The 14,218-nt window shown below is 33.1% G+C and overlaps 1 protein-coding gene and 1 long non-coding RNA gene across 2 annotated transcripts in view; both read left to right on the top strand.

The window, feature by feature from the left end:
• Nucleotides 1–14,218, top strand: part of LOC127698702 (VWFA and cache domain-containing protein 1-like) — a 123,948-nt gene that overhangs the window by 18,032 nt on the left and 91,698 nt on the right. The window lies entirely within an intron of this gene.
• Nucleotides 4,565–8,629, top strand: LOC127699107 (uncharacterized). Its single transcript, XR_007981086.1, has 3 exons — nt 4,565–4,739; nt 5,622–5,755; nt 8,469–8,629. It is a non-coding gene; the product is annotated as an uncharacterized LOC127699107 (long non-coding RNA).

Below are 14,218 nucleotides of genomic sequence, written 5' to 3'. Positions count from 1 at the left end.
TTACAACTTTGTTCTTGGTCTTTATGAATAAGAAAGGTGTTGTCTTGTATTAAACAAATTGTCGTGTGCTTACATATTTGTACAACGGGACAGAAGGATTTCTGAAATTAAAATATATAAATATAAAAATCAGATCTAAACATATATGTAAAAAAAAAATCATTTAAATAAAATCTTTGCGAAAGTTTTGATTCCTTCTCCTTTAGAATTTGTATACTAAATATGTTGTAAGTAAAAGAAAGATTAGTATTTTCAAAATAACATCTTCGTGGATATTTTGGAGGAATCAATGTCTTTCTTAATAAAATATTTTTAAAACTTAAAACACGGAATTCGAATCTGCAAATCGAATTTATTGTAGAAAATGCAATCTTTAATAATAAGGTGGAGTCAATCTTTCAAATGATCATGGTGTTGTTGTTGTAGATCGTCGATATATCAAATGTTTTGACATTAATGCAAAATTGTGAAGATTGTGATTGAAGATTTTGGAGATGATCTTCAGAAGAATAAAGAATCAACATCTGATTGACACTCTGATTTAATATATCTCATCACAATATTTCTGAAGGCAACATTTTACTGTAGGGAGAATGGGAGGAGGAACATGGCTTCAATGAACATTACATCAAAAGCAAATCTGAGGATTTACCTTGTTTGTATTGGATATTTAAGCTTCAAAAAATTCCGTACAAACAATGGTACATTGCCGGCTCATCTGCATGTTCTACAAAGGAATTGTCCATTAGATTGACATAAATTATGTCCGCAGTGAAAGAAGGTCTTCAGAAATACTGTGAAACTGTTTACTCACGTAGTGGTATTAACCATAACACTCATCTCCTTTGCAAAAATTAATTGTTATTGTATGTGGATTCTAAAAAATCTCTTAAAGAACTCAAAATATAATTGTCATTGTATGTGGATTCTACAAAATCTCTAAAGAAGTTTTAAGATAATTTTAAATCTCGATCTTTCTCTGAAATAAGTTCTATCAAAACCTTTATATCACCATTCCTCGTGTGAAATTGAAAAAGTATTGTCTTTAAGAAATAATCCACAATGCTTTATATATAAAAATGGTAGCATCCGCTATAAATTTATTGCTTTGGGATACCATGCGGCATAATTTGTTAACAGTAAACAAAAGGGTAAAATATGATACACCGAGTAACAAGTTATTAGTATGCTGGGGTTTCTTCTTGACAACATAGTTGTTGAATTTGGAGGTAAAGTTTTAAAACAAATTGACGGCATTTCTATGGAAACGAACTGCGCGTCTCTCCTCGCCGACCACTTATTATTTTCATATGAGTCTGAGTTCCTCAGACACTTGTCAAAAACAAGAAGATATATTGATGATGTTCTTTCCATTAACAATCCAAACTTTTCTAATTGGGTTCCATTTATATATCCTCCAGAACTAGAAATTTAAGGAACAACAGACACGGCTTCCTCCGCCTCATTTCTAGACTTATATATCGAATTTGACATAAGAGGTCATCTCAGTACCAGAAGCTATGACAAACGATATGATTTTAATTTTGAAATTATAAATTTCCCCCACCTTAGCAACAACATGCCAACTCCCCTGCATATGGGATATACATTTCCCAACTCATTCGGTATTCCAGAGCTGTCAGCTGCTACTCAGGCTTTATAAAACGTCACCAGTGTCTGAGCAGAAAGTTATTGAACCAGGGTTATGTCAAAGAACGACTCGTCCTTTTACTAAAAAAAAGTTTATCGGAAGATACATAGACCTTGTCGATAAACATTCCGTTACACTTCACAAATAATACACGATAGTCTTGAAGTATAGATTATAGGTACTGACGTTGTTTATCGTCTTAATAACGTGTTAATTTTATTTGTCTTTGTATATTTTTAACCTTTACTGATTAGTCAATTTTTGGTATATACTTTTGGCGTGGCTCGGTATTTATACATCTCATCATTGTTTTACTATGCTATGGTCATTTTTTGTATTCTTTTCTTTCATTTTTGCTTATGTGCTTTGTCTATATAGAGTGTCTATAGAGAAACAAAGAATCTTCTCGTTTGTCATAGATTCTGGTACGGAGATGACAGCATGTGTCAAATTCGAGGTATAAGTCGTGAGATGATCAACGTCTTTGTTCGTGTTGATACCAAATGAGAGAAGGACATTGTATTTTTTCTAAAATCTCCTCTTGAGTGAATGAAAAAAAAACGGGGAAGACCATCTAACCTAACAAAATCAGACTATATCAGCCTTACTGTGACTGTTGTGTCCGTTCTTACTAGTTGAATAGATAGATGCAATCAATATATTTATCTACGTTTACGTAATTCAGTGAAAGGACATCATCTTTAAAGTGAAATGTGAAATTTAAGAACAATGTATGCTTCTTTTATTCGTTTTTAGAAGCCCTATTTTTAATTCTACCTCATACGAATAAAAGACACAAATTGGAAAATGCTATGATAATATTATTGATTTCTGATTTTTTGCCGCGTTTGTTTAGCCTACATTTCGTTTTACAAATATTAATATACCGCCAAATTTACATTCTTGTACGTGACCAATATTGTCTGAATACGATTCTGAGTATTGTCACCTTTAAGAATTAAAATATAATTACTTTTGAGTCTAGATCAATCATTTTAAAGGTTTATACGTTTAGAAATCTGCACTTTTAAATACATGCACATGCTACTGAATAAAAAAGATTAGGTAAAAGTATTTATCCACTGGGAGTGAAAAAGTAAGAGGATGCCAAGGGGTAAACTTAAACAATATTTTTGTCAGGTGTGTTTTGCGACATGTTGATTGTGTTATTTTGTTCTTTCAAAATCTTAAACGAAAAACCTGTAAAAACGAGGTGTATCTTATTTTAATGTGAATACAAATTATTTGTATCTATTCTTTTCTATATTACAGCGGTTATACTGGAAATAAAGTCTTTAATAAGGTCTTCACAAAGCCGCGTGGAAAGCTAGTTAATGACGGCACCAAAGATGTTAATCTGAGGGCAAATTTTATTTGGGGTCCAGTAAGTGCAGATATATTAATGAAAAAAGCTAAGATATTACAAAAAACTGAAAAAAAACATACTACATTATTTGTCTATAGATAAACGGATATGACTTAGATATTTAAGCGAAAACATTAAATATGCAAAAAAGAAACAATACACGTAATTGACTTTTGTCGTGAATTTCGTTCTAAACAGTAGATCTATACGATGTTTACATTTAAGTTATCAATTACTGTTAAAAGATGAAAGAAAGATGTAGATGTGAGCAACGATTTTGAACAATGAACAAATCTCATACCGTATAGTAAGCTATAAAAGGCTCCTTAATGACAATGAAAAGCAATTCAATAGAACAAAAAACAACGGCCTTATTTAATCACAAAACAATAAACGAAAAACAAGTATGATAGACAGCGACTTGGGACAACCACTAAATTACAGGCTCTTCCTAAACTGCGAGCACTCTCAGGTCGGTATTTTTTGTCTTACGTGTATTTGTGCTTTGTATCGATCTGCTGAGTCAAGACCTTTTCAACTGATTTTTATAATTTGATTTTTTGTTGTCCTGTTACATTACTGTCAAAGCTTAGGGAATGGTTGGACCCCCGAAAACATGTTTAACCCTGTCAATTCAGCACATGCCTGTAATCTCAGTGGTTGTCGATTGTTGCTGTATATCATAGTTGCTTTTCGATTGTTCTTTTCTAAATAAAACAGGTCGTTGGTTTTCTCGTTTGAATTGTTTTACATTTTGTCATTTCGGGACGACCATTTATAGCTTGCTATTCCGTATGGATTTTGCTCATTGTTGAAGGCCGTACGCTGAAATCTACGTCATTTGGTCTCTGGTTGATAGTTGTCTCATTGGCAACCATACCACATCACCTTATTTTTATATACTGGTATTTCCTGTTAAATGAGATTCAAGTCATATCGTTTAATTCCGGACGAATTAGAGCTTTGTCACCTGTCTATTGTTGAAGACCTGTGATGACCTCAAGATTTCTTTTGGTTTTGATGGTGTCGTTTATTTTCTGACTAACTTACGTGTACCTCACATTTATTTTCAGATTTAAAAAAAAATTAACTTGGAAAATGTAATTCAATGTTGGATGATTCAAATTAATATTTTATTGAACAGTTATCTTTTTAATCATATTTAATTTTACTTACACTTAAGTTACCACCTTAAAGCAAAGCCTTGATCAGTTTGAGCCTCTTGTAGTTTAGTGCTCTTTAATGTTGCACCTCTTCGTCTTCTGTCTAGCCCATTTTTGTTCTTGAGCCATCATGAAGAAATTTTTTTTCCAAAAAACGTGTCGTATATATAAATATAAGAAGATGTGGTATGATTGCCAATGAGACAACTCTCCACAAGAGACCAAATGACACAGAAATTAACAACTATAGGTCACCGTACGGCCTTCAACAATGAACAAATCCCATACATGACCACTAAAAAGTATATCATGCGTTTATGTTGTCATATAAAAAAAGATTATATAAAACAGTGAGAAATGTTTTTAATGTTTTTACAGGTACCTCGGAGTAACTTTTCTTTGTGTATTGTTCTTGTGGACGAATCGTACTCCGAAATCGACGAATCACGGTTTCAACCCAGCAGTGCAGATTTAGAAAATATGTTTATGTTCCATGATCGCAGTCTTTTAAAGGATAATTTTGAAAATTGTAAATTCTACAGAAGACGAGCAACATTAGGTAGGTAACATGTAAAGTCAAAGCGACATTCGAATCTGAAAAGGACTGTTGATATTTATATTTATGAAGTCAGTTGTTTATTCCAATGCATATTTAATGCTGGTTGTCATACAATTATATTCTCTCAAGAAAATGATTAACAAATTTTACAGTATATTGATCTCGGGGTATAGTTAATACTCAAATGTGCTGATACTGCTAGAATGTTGCTTTACAGCAATCGAAACTTTACAAGAAAAAGTAAGATGTTTCTGTTGCCGTTGGCAATTTTTTATTTATACAATTAATAATGTGACATGTATTAATAGTACATACGTGTATGTTTTGCGTTATGAACAATGTTAAAAATCCGACATAAAAGGTCTTTAATATTCCCTGATCTGGTCCTAAATGTACCTTCACATGGAACGGTCAAACCAAAGCATTTAAAGTCAGCATGGATGTATAAATATGCAGAAATGTTTTGAACCATGTGACTAAAAGAGGTAGAAAAAAAATAGCCAAATGCATCTTACGTCAAATTAACATGAGGGAGTTGGAACCGTAGTTTCTTAATAAATTCTTATTTATTTAACAGGGATTTTAGGAAAGTAAGTTATAAGTCATGTCAGTATCGAAGTATCGACTACTGAGCTGATAATACACTGCTGATTGGACTAACAATCCACCAGCAGTGATATCAACCTGGTGCTATTAAATGCAATAAAGACTCTATAAATCTCGCGCATCGGCAGCGCTTTTCCGCACTACATCAAGCTCTTTAATACAATGTAACATTATTTATTATACGTTTCTGCAAAATGCCATTTAGTCTGCAATTGTTATTTAAAATTTCAATAATTCCATAGAATACTTCGATTATCATTTAATTTGAACTTTCAGATCACAGTTCTGTCAAGTTTACACAGTCTGCTTTTCAGAATCCGTTTCAATTTCTAGACAGTGATGAAACAGCCGAGGATGTCACGAAATATACAAAATATATCACGTCAACGGGAGGTAACCCAGGGTTTAAGGTATGATAAATATAGCAAATGTGTGAATTATAATCATGATATCAGTTAGGAAATTATAGTGTTGCCATGACATTGTCAGTTTTTTTCTTCAAAAAGAGAATTCTAAATATCCCCATGGTATTTTTCGACAATTTGTACAACATTTATTATCTGTGATGTGATTTTCAGTGAAGTCTTACAATTTTAAAAACATTAGTGCAGTGACCATTCAAGAAAAAAAGTATAGTTGCCTTTTTTATGTTGGCTATCTGTACTATTGGCTATCTGGAATGTTTACTTCTGTACTCCTAACCTCCAAATTATTATATTTGAATTTACCTGTGTACGTTGTTTTATTACTGTAACGTCTATGTTATATAGGCACCTACGTTTTAATATTGTATCTATATTGTGTCATAGATCAAACTTATTCGTTCAGTGTATGTTTACTTGTTTTTGTTTAAATGTCTTTTTGATCGAGTTAAGCCATTTCAATTGATATTTTATAGTGTGTCTTTTTATGTTGTAATGATCAGTACTGTCTCAGGTAAGGGTGAAGGTTGGCGCCTGTTAAAACGTATAAACCTGCTGCATTTTTATGTACCTGTCCTAAGTCAGGAGACTGTTGTTCAGTGGTTGTCGTTTGTTGGTGTGGTTCATAAGTGTTTCTAGTTTCTCGTTTCTTATATAGATTAGACCGTTGGTTATTCTGTTTGAATTGTTTTACACTAGTCATTTTGGGGCCCTTTATAGCTTGCTGTTCGGTGTTAGCCAAGGCTCCGTGTTGAAGACCGTACTTTGGCCTATAATTGTTAACTTTTTATACATTGTGACCTGGATGAAGAAGTGTCTCATTGGCACTCATGCCACATCTTCTTATTTATAATACTTAAATGTCGTTACAACTATGCAGAATTATTTAAAATATAAGACAAAATAACTTGAAATATCTTTCAAGTGAAACATTTAACGCACAATTATTTGGCAACAGCGATTGAAATCACGTCAGTCTATACTAATCGTAGTGAAACATACGAAACTGTGAAACTCTTTTAAAACCTAGACCGACTGCTATGCTTGCATCGCCCGTCATGCCATTTCAAAATTATACTTGAAATACTGTAATGTCAGATATATGATATCTTCGACAGAGTTTAATGTAATAATTATTTAGTCATTTGATACAACTAGAGAAAATTAAATACTATAAAGATAAACACAATTATAAAAGCAACTGCACACGTTTGTTATGTTGATTCAAGGCGTTGTTTTTCATAACCCTGTTAGAGTGGGTTTTTTTTTTAATTGGGTTCATCTGTATATTTATTGGATTTGAGAAAAGCAGGTTTGACATATAGTTTTAACTGAAAAGTTAGAAAGTTGTCCTATGACACACCATTTAATAATACTTTAGAGTGGGAAATTAATCATAGGAGAATCATGCGACTATAACTGACTCGTTGACTTTCTAATTAATAAATACAGTGAAACCTGTCCAAACCGAACACCCTCGGGACTTGATGTTTTTTTTTTCGGTTTTCACAGGTGTTCAGATTGTAGAGGTAAACGGAATTTTATAGTTTAAAATAATTTCGACACTGACTGATGACGGATACTAAGTGACACAACAGACAACAACATATTGATTTCAATGAAAAAGATAATGAAATGTATGAAAAAGGTTTTTTTTAATATATGCAGATAAACATATCAATCAATTTCAAGTTCAACGGTCAAGCTCTTAATCAACAAATCAAAAATGTCGGTATGGTTTATGTCCGATCATGGTATTAAAGTGAAAATTCACTGTTGAAGTCAGATTCCCAATCACTGTCAAATGCAGATTCCGTAGTTTAATTGTCATCAAAATCGGGTTTCTATTATATGCACGTTCGGGTTCCCTTACCTTAACTTTTGAACTCTAACGGATAACGGATTGTCAACATCCGGGTCTTCAGACTCATCTGCATTCGATGCAGTCTCTGAAGGGAATCCCAAATTACGAAAACATTGCGCTTGAAAACGTCACAAACAATATAGTTTTACTAATCCAATATGTCAAAATAAGATCGTGTTGTGAATATTTTGAAATTGCCTGTGAATCTCTAATTAATTCTATTGGAATTAAAGAGAAAGCCCCATTTCCAGGCTTTGAAAATTGTTATCATTTTTATCAATTTTTAATGTTCTTGATAGGATTTTCCATTTAAATAATGTATTCATGTACATTTGCAAGCTAATTAGTTTATAAAAACAAATCCTCATTAAATTAAACTTTAAATAGCCTCGGGGATCCTTTGCCAGCCTGTGTTTGTTTGAACACTCATGCAAATAATTGTAAATACTTACATTCTTTTGACTGCTATCGATCGATTTTGACAGATAATCTTTTACTACACATTCACCCATTAGCCTTCAAAAAAACGTTCGGAAATCGGTATCGGCAGGATTCGGTTTATTCAAGTTGAATTAACGTTAATTAATAGGGAAATTTCATGGGACTTTGGAAATTGTTCGGTTTAAGGAAAGTGAAATTCTGTTTTATCAGGGTAATTTTTACCCAGGTTTCACTGTAAAATATGCATTTTCATTTCTTTTAATCGTCATCTTTCTGATATTGTCATATTATATTTTACATTTTAGGCATGCACTCTGTAAAAATCGTTTATTACACCAATGATACTTTGACATTTATAGTATCATATTTTACATTTTAAGAATTTACTTTTTATAGTCAACTGTGCGATCATCTGTCTGGGCTACTTATAAAGCTGAGCAGTTTTGGAAGCAAAACTCAGTCAGTTATGTGTCATGGCGATACATTGGTACAAAATCAGGAATCATGAGGACTTATCCGGGAATTTTGATGCATAAAAGCTTTGACCATGAAAAAAGACCTTGGTAAGAAATATTTTTCCTTAACCTATGCTTTGTATATTTTATATATCGAAAATAGTCGGAAAATAGCTTTACACTAAGGTCATAGATAAAAAGAAAATACATCAACCCAACAGAAAATCTATCAAATATGTCAATTATTGGTAGTTTGTACGGTATAAGGATTTTTTTAAAGCACATACATTGAAACCATTTATAAACATAATGTTTTCTAAACTCGGACATACAAGCATAATAGTCAAGTTTACATAGAAAATATAGTTTATTTTATGTCATATTTTCGTAAATGTTGCATAAAATAAATATGTTTTGTCAGTCGGTATACTTACTCATGTAAATTAAATAAGATTTCATTTTTAGGTGGCGTCAGGCTTTAGGACATCCAAACACTATGTATCTTACAACACCGTATGTTGATGGCTGGGGATCCGGTATAGTACTGACATTCATACATACATTACATAAATCCAAGTAAATATCGTTATAATCTTGAAAATAAGTTATTTGTTGCCAAGGGATTATGAAAACATTTTGTTTCAAAGAAGGCAAACAACTTATGCTAAAATAGGAAGAAATTCACCAATTTGTATGTAAAAAAAAACCTTCCTTTCAAGGCTTATAAGAACTTAAAACATTTTCCTTCTGAGACTTTGTTGCAAACTCATTTAAAATATATATTTTCTTGTAAATTACCCGTATTCATCTATTCCCATGTGCAAACATTTTGTTTTGTTTGATTCGAAAGCAAATTTGATATGAGAAGGTACAAAATATGTTTCTGCTCTACACCTTTTGATTTGTTACTCCTTTATACAAATTTCTGATATATACATAATCTTATAAACTGTCTTACTTGTCGGTATGAAATTACTGCTGACCGGTCAACAGACTATGAATGTCAATAAGCTTTTGATATAGCCCGATGACATTTAATTATGTTAGCCTATATAATGTTATATTTAAACAATTTGTATATATTAAATGGAAGAGGGTTTGAGCAAGATAACCATTAACTATAATCTATGACAGCTGTTAAAAAAACTAATCAAAGATAAAAGGCTTTTACTTTGATATGCCATACGCGTGTTTTGTCTTCATAAGATTCGGTAACGGCGATCGAAAGAAAAAAGTTGAAGACAAAATCAAACACGAAGTTGAAGAGCCAAAAATCCCAAAAAGTTATGTGAAATATGCCTAAGGCTATCTATTTGTCAGAGTAGAAAAACCTTTGTATAATTATATAAATAAGAGCGCATAGCTCATAGAGTATTATTATTCTTGCATGAATAAATAATCATTATAATAATGGTATTTAATTGATGGGAATTTGTGGATGTTGAATGTCATGTTTTGTAATAGTTTAACCATTTTATCTTGAGAAAAAGTAGAAAATGGCCATTTCAATATTTCATGTCAACACACTGTTTTGACCCCTGGTCTGGTGATAGAGGAGGTAATGTACACAAACACTAGTATCAACCCAAAGGTTGTTAAAACTAATCAGAGATACGAAGTTCATAATTTTTTAAACCCAGATGCGCGTTTCGTCTTCATAAGACTCACTAGTGGCTCTCGAAAAAAAAATAAAAGCTGGAAGGCCAAATCAAACACGAGATTAATTAGCATTAGAAGCAAAAGATTTAGAAAAGTGGCATCAACCTTGTGGTTGTAAAAACTCACCAAAAATTCCAGACTTATAATTAGTTACACCAGACGCGTGTTTTGTCTACAAAAAGTACATCAGTGGCGCTCGAATAAATAAAGTTGGAAAGCCAAAATCAAACACGAATTTGAAGTGCATTGCAATCCAAACATTCCGAAAGGTTACGGCAAATTTGACAAAAACAATGTAATCTTGGGATCTTGCACACCATCCTCAATCATAAATCCTTATACTCATTTCTGTAAAAACATTGCACTTCAATTAAAACAAAGCTGCTGTACTCAGATTAGTCAATAACTGTATAATGTTATTTTGATACAGTCGTTGCCTTGGCGTATGATACAGATTTGGATTTTGTCCTCCATAATGGAAAATCTTTCTGAAAAAAATCGATTATATACCCCTATGGAGTTACTTTATTTTAGAATGATAGGTCTTCCTTTTGAACAAACCACCAGGACGATCTTCCATTTCAAAAACTATTCGGACGTTACCAAGTTTCAATGAAATGTCTTTCAAATTTTCACGATTTGATATTATTCCAGAAAATTTGCTTTTTTTAATACCTTTTGCAGAACTGCATTGTTAGACTGATAATTTTTGGTCCTGCAGAAACATTATTTCACCGACCCCAATCACATTAAAAGACACTAAGGTTGATACTTTTGATTTAAACGAATGAAACAACGAAAAACGCTTGAGCCCTATGTACATGTATAAATCAAGACATGTACTAGCTGTCAGTAACTGCGAGTACTCTCATATCTGTACTTAGTGTCTTTTTGTTGTTTGGATATACAAGTACACGGCCACGTCCACTTGTATTTGTAGTATTTGTATTTTTATCCATCTGATGAGTTAAGCCTCTTTCAACTGATTTTTATAGTTCGTTCTTATGTTGTACTGTTACACCACTGTCCCAGGTCAGGGGGAGGGTTGGGATCCCGCTAACATGTTTAACCCCGCCACATTCTGTATGTATGTGCCTGTCCCAAGTCAGGAGCCTGTAATTCAGTGGTTGTCGTTTGTTTATGTGTTACATATTTGTTTTTCGTTCATTTTTTGTACATAAATTAGGCCGTTAGTTTTCTCGTTTGAATTGTTTTACATTGTCATTTCGGGGCCTTTTATAGCTGACAGTGCGGTATGGGCTTTGCTCATTGTTGAAGGAAGTACGGTGACCTATAGTTGTTAATTTCTGTGTCATTTGGTCTCTTGTGGAGTGTTGTCTCATTGGCAATCATACCACATCTTCTTTTTTATATGTACTAGTATTCCAATTATCATTTAAAAAAAGGTATTTTGTAAATTACATTTGTTAACAATTATTTATTCTTTGACATATTTTAGTTCCAGTGCAGTTACTGCCACTGTCGCTGCAGATTTCCCATTACAGTATTTTAATTGGTTCATTAGTAAAATTTATCCTTCCTGTGAAGACGGAAACAGGTAAACTATAATAATTGAAAGAATGTGGAAAGCCATTGATGTACAATTATTTCTGTGATTAAAATAGTATCATGCATTCAATATGGGATAATTCTATAACCTAATATATTTAAAATATAGATGTTTTACAAGTTATATTATTATTATAAATGACGTTTTCATTTGCCATATTATAGATTCGCGGTTACTGAAAAGGTGAAAAATTATTAAAAAAAATTAATCTTTGAAAAAATATATTTCTTTTAAAAGTAATAAGGTGCATTATACTGGTGGAATTACAAACTAATTTGGAACAACAAATTCCGATATATGCAATGCTTCATTTGGTGATACGGTCAAATAAAACATGATAGCTGTTGTGCGTGCAATATATATATATAATACATTGAGGAAACAATCCACCACTTCCGTTTTGAATTTTCCTTCGAGTTCGGTATTTTTGTTATTTTACTCTTCACTAAACGTTTTTAAAATTCGACTGAAAAATAATCTTTTCTTTCACATTCAACATAACACAATAAAGATATTCTATCAATGTTTGTGGTTTAACACTTGCATGAATGCAGTTAATACAGCAACCACGCTTCAAAGTACTAGTAGTACTTTGTGCCATTTTTTTTTACAGTTATACTATTAAATGCGTAGTCTTTTCTTTTTTAGCTTATCTGGCCAAAAGGGCCAAGTGATCTTTTCTCATCACTTGGCGTCCGTCGTCCGTCGTCGTTAACTTTTTACATTTTGAACTTCTTCTAGAGAACCACTAAATGGAATAAAACCAAACATGGCATGAATGTTCCTTACGAGGTGCTGACCAAGTGTTGTTACTTTGAAGCCGATCCATCATCCAAGATGGACGCCAGCGGGGGGACTTAGTTTAACATAGGACCCTAATGGAAATACAAACAAATGTCTTCTTTAAGAAAACCACTGATTGGAAAGAAACCACACATGGCATGAATGTACCATATGAGGTGCTGACCAAGTGTTGTTACTTTGAAGCCGATCCACAATCCTAGATGGCCGCCAGCGGGGGACTTATTTTAACATAGGACCCTTTGGGAAATACATACAAATGTCTTCTTTTAGAGAACCACTGAATGGAATGAAACCAAACATTGCATGAATGTTCCTTATGAAGTGCTGACCAAGTGTTGTTACTTTGAAGCCGATCGATTATCCAAGATGGACGCCAGCTGGGACAATGTTTAACAAAGGACCATATGGACAATACATACAAATGTCTTCTTTTAGAGAACCACTGGATGGATTGAAACCAAACGTGGCATGAATGTACCTTATGAGGTGCTGACCAAGTGTTGTTACTTTGAAGCCGATCCATAATCCAAGATGGCTGCCAGCGGGGGACTTATTTTAACATAGGACCCTTTGGGAAATACATACAAATGTCTTCTTTTAGAGAACCACTGAATGGAATGAAACCAAACATGGCATGAATGTTCCTTATGAAGTCCTGACCAAGTGTTGTTACTTTGAAGCCGATCGATTATCCAAGATGGCCGCCAGCTTGGACAATGTTTAACAAAGGACCCTATGGACAATACATACAAATGTCTTCTTTTAGAGAACCACTGGATGGATTGAAACCAAACGTGGCATGAATGTTCTGTATGAGGTACTGACTAAGTGTTGTTACTTTGAAGCTGATTCTTCGTCCACGATGGCTGCCAGCGGGGGGACTTCCTTTAACATAAGACCCTAAACATGGCATAAATGTTTCTTATGAGGTGCTGATGAAGTGTTGCTACTTCGTTGCCGATTTACTGTTCAAGATGGCCACCAGGATTTTTTATTAAATTACTGGGCCAATATTAAACCAAATGTGGCCTCTTTATGAGGGTATCTGTTATGATTTTAATCTATTTTTACATGATTTCCAAAACCAAAGAATCAGGTGAGCGACACAGGCTCTTGAGAGCCTCTAGTTATATTTTTGCAGTTTTGAGTATTATACAATAAAAAAAAGCATGTTTTTTGGCAATTATAAAACATGATTATTTTGATCTTGCTTTTCTTAAACAGTAAGCTAATGGTGTCCCCCACTCTCTCGAAATGGTCGATATATTGCCACTTTCATGATGGATTATTTTGATTTTTGGCCGTTCGCTCGTTCGTTTGATCGTTTAACAAATATTTGTATCCACTTTGGACAGGTTTTTCTAAATTGAATGTCTCCTTATTTGGCCAGCAGCTAGACAGTAATTTATTTTTACGTTATAGTCCTTAGCAAAACTGTCAGATACGAACTTCCTTTTTGTCAATTTGTTTCTTCAATATGTTGATGGAATCAATATTTTCGTCACACATTTCTAAGAAACTGCTGAAGAGAACGACTTTAGGTTTGGTCAGCAGCTTGCCAGTTTGATGAGCTATAACTTACGAGCGCTTTTGGGATCTGTTATACAGCTTCTATTTTCTATACCTTCAGTAACGACTATGGGGGGCTTAACACTTTA

The sequence above is a fragment of the Mytilus californianus genome, unplaced genomic scaffold (assembly GCF_021869535.1).
Source record: "Mytilus californianus isolate M0D057914Y unplaced genomic scaffold, xbMytCali1.0.p SCAF_1, whole genome shotgun sequence".
Lineage (NCBI taxonomy): Eukaryota > Metazoa > Mollusca > Bivalvia > Mytilida > Mytilidae > Mytilus > Mytilus californianus.
This window is presented reverse-complemented; position numbering and strand designations above follow the sequence as displayed.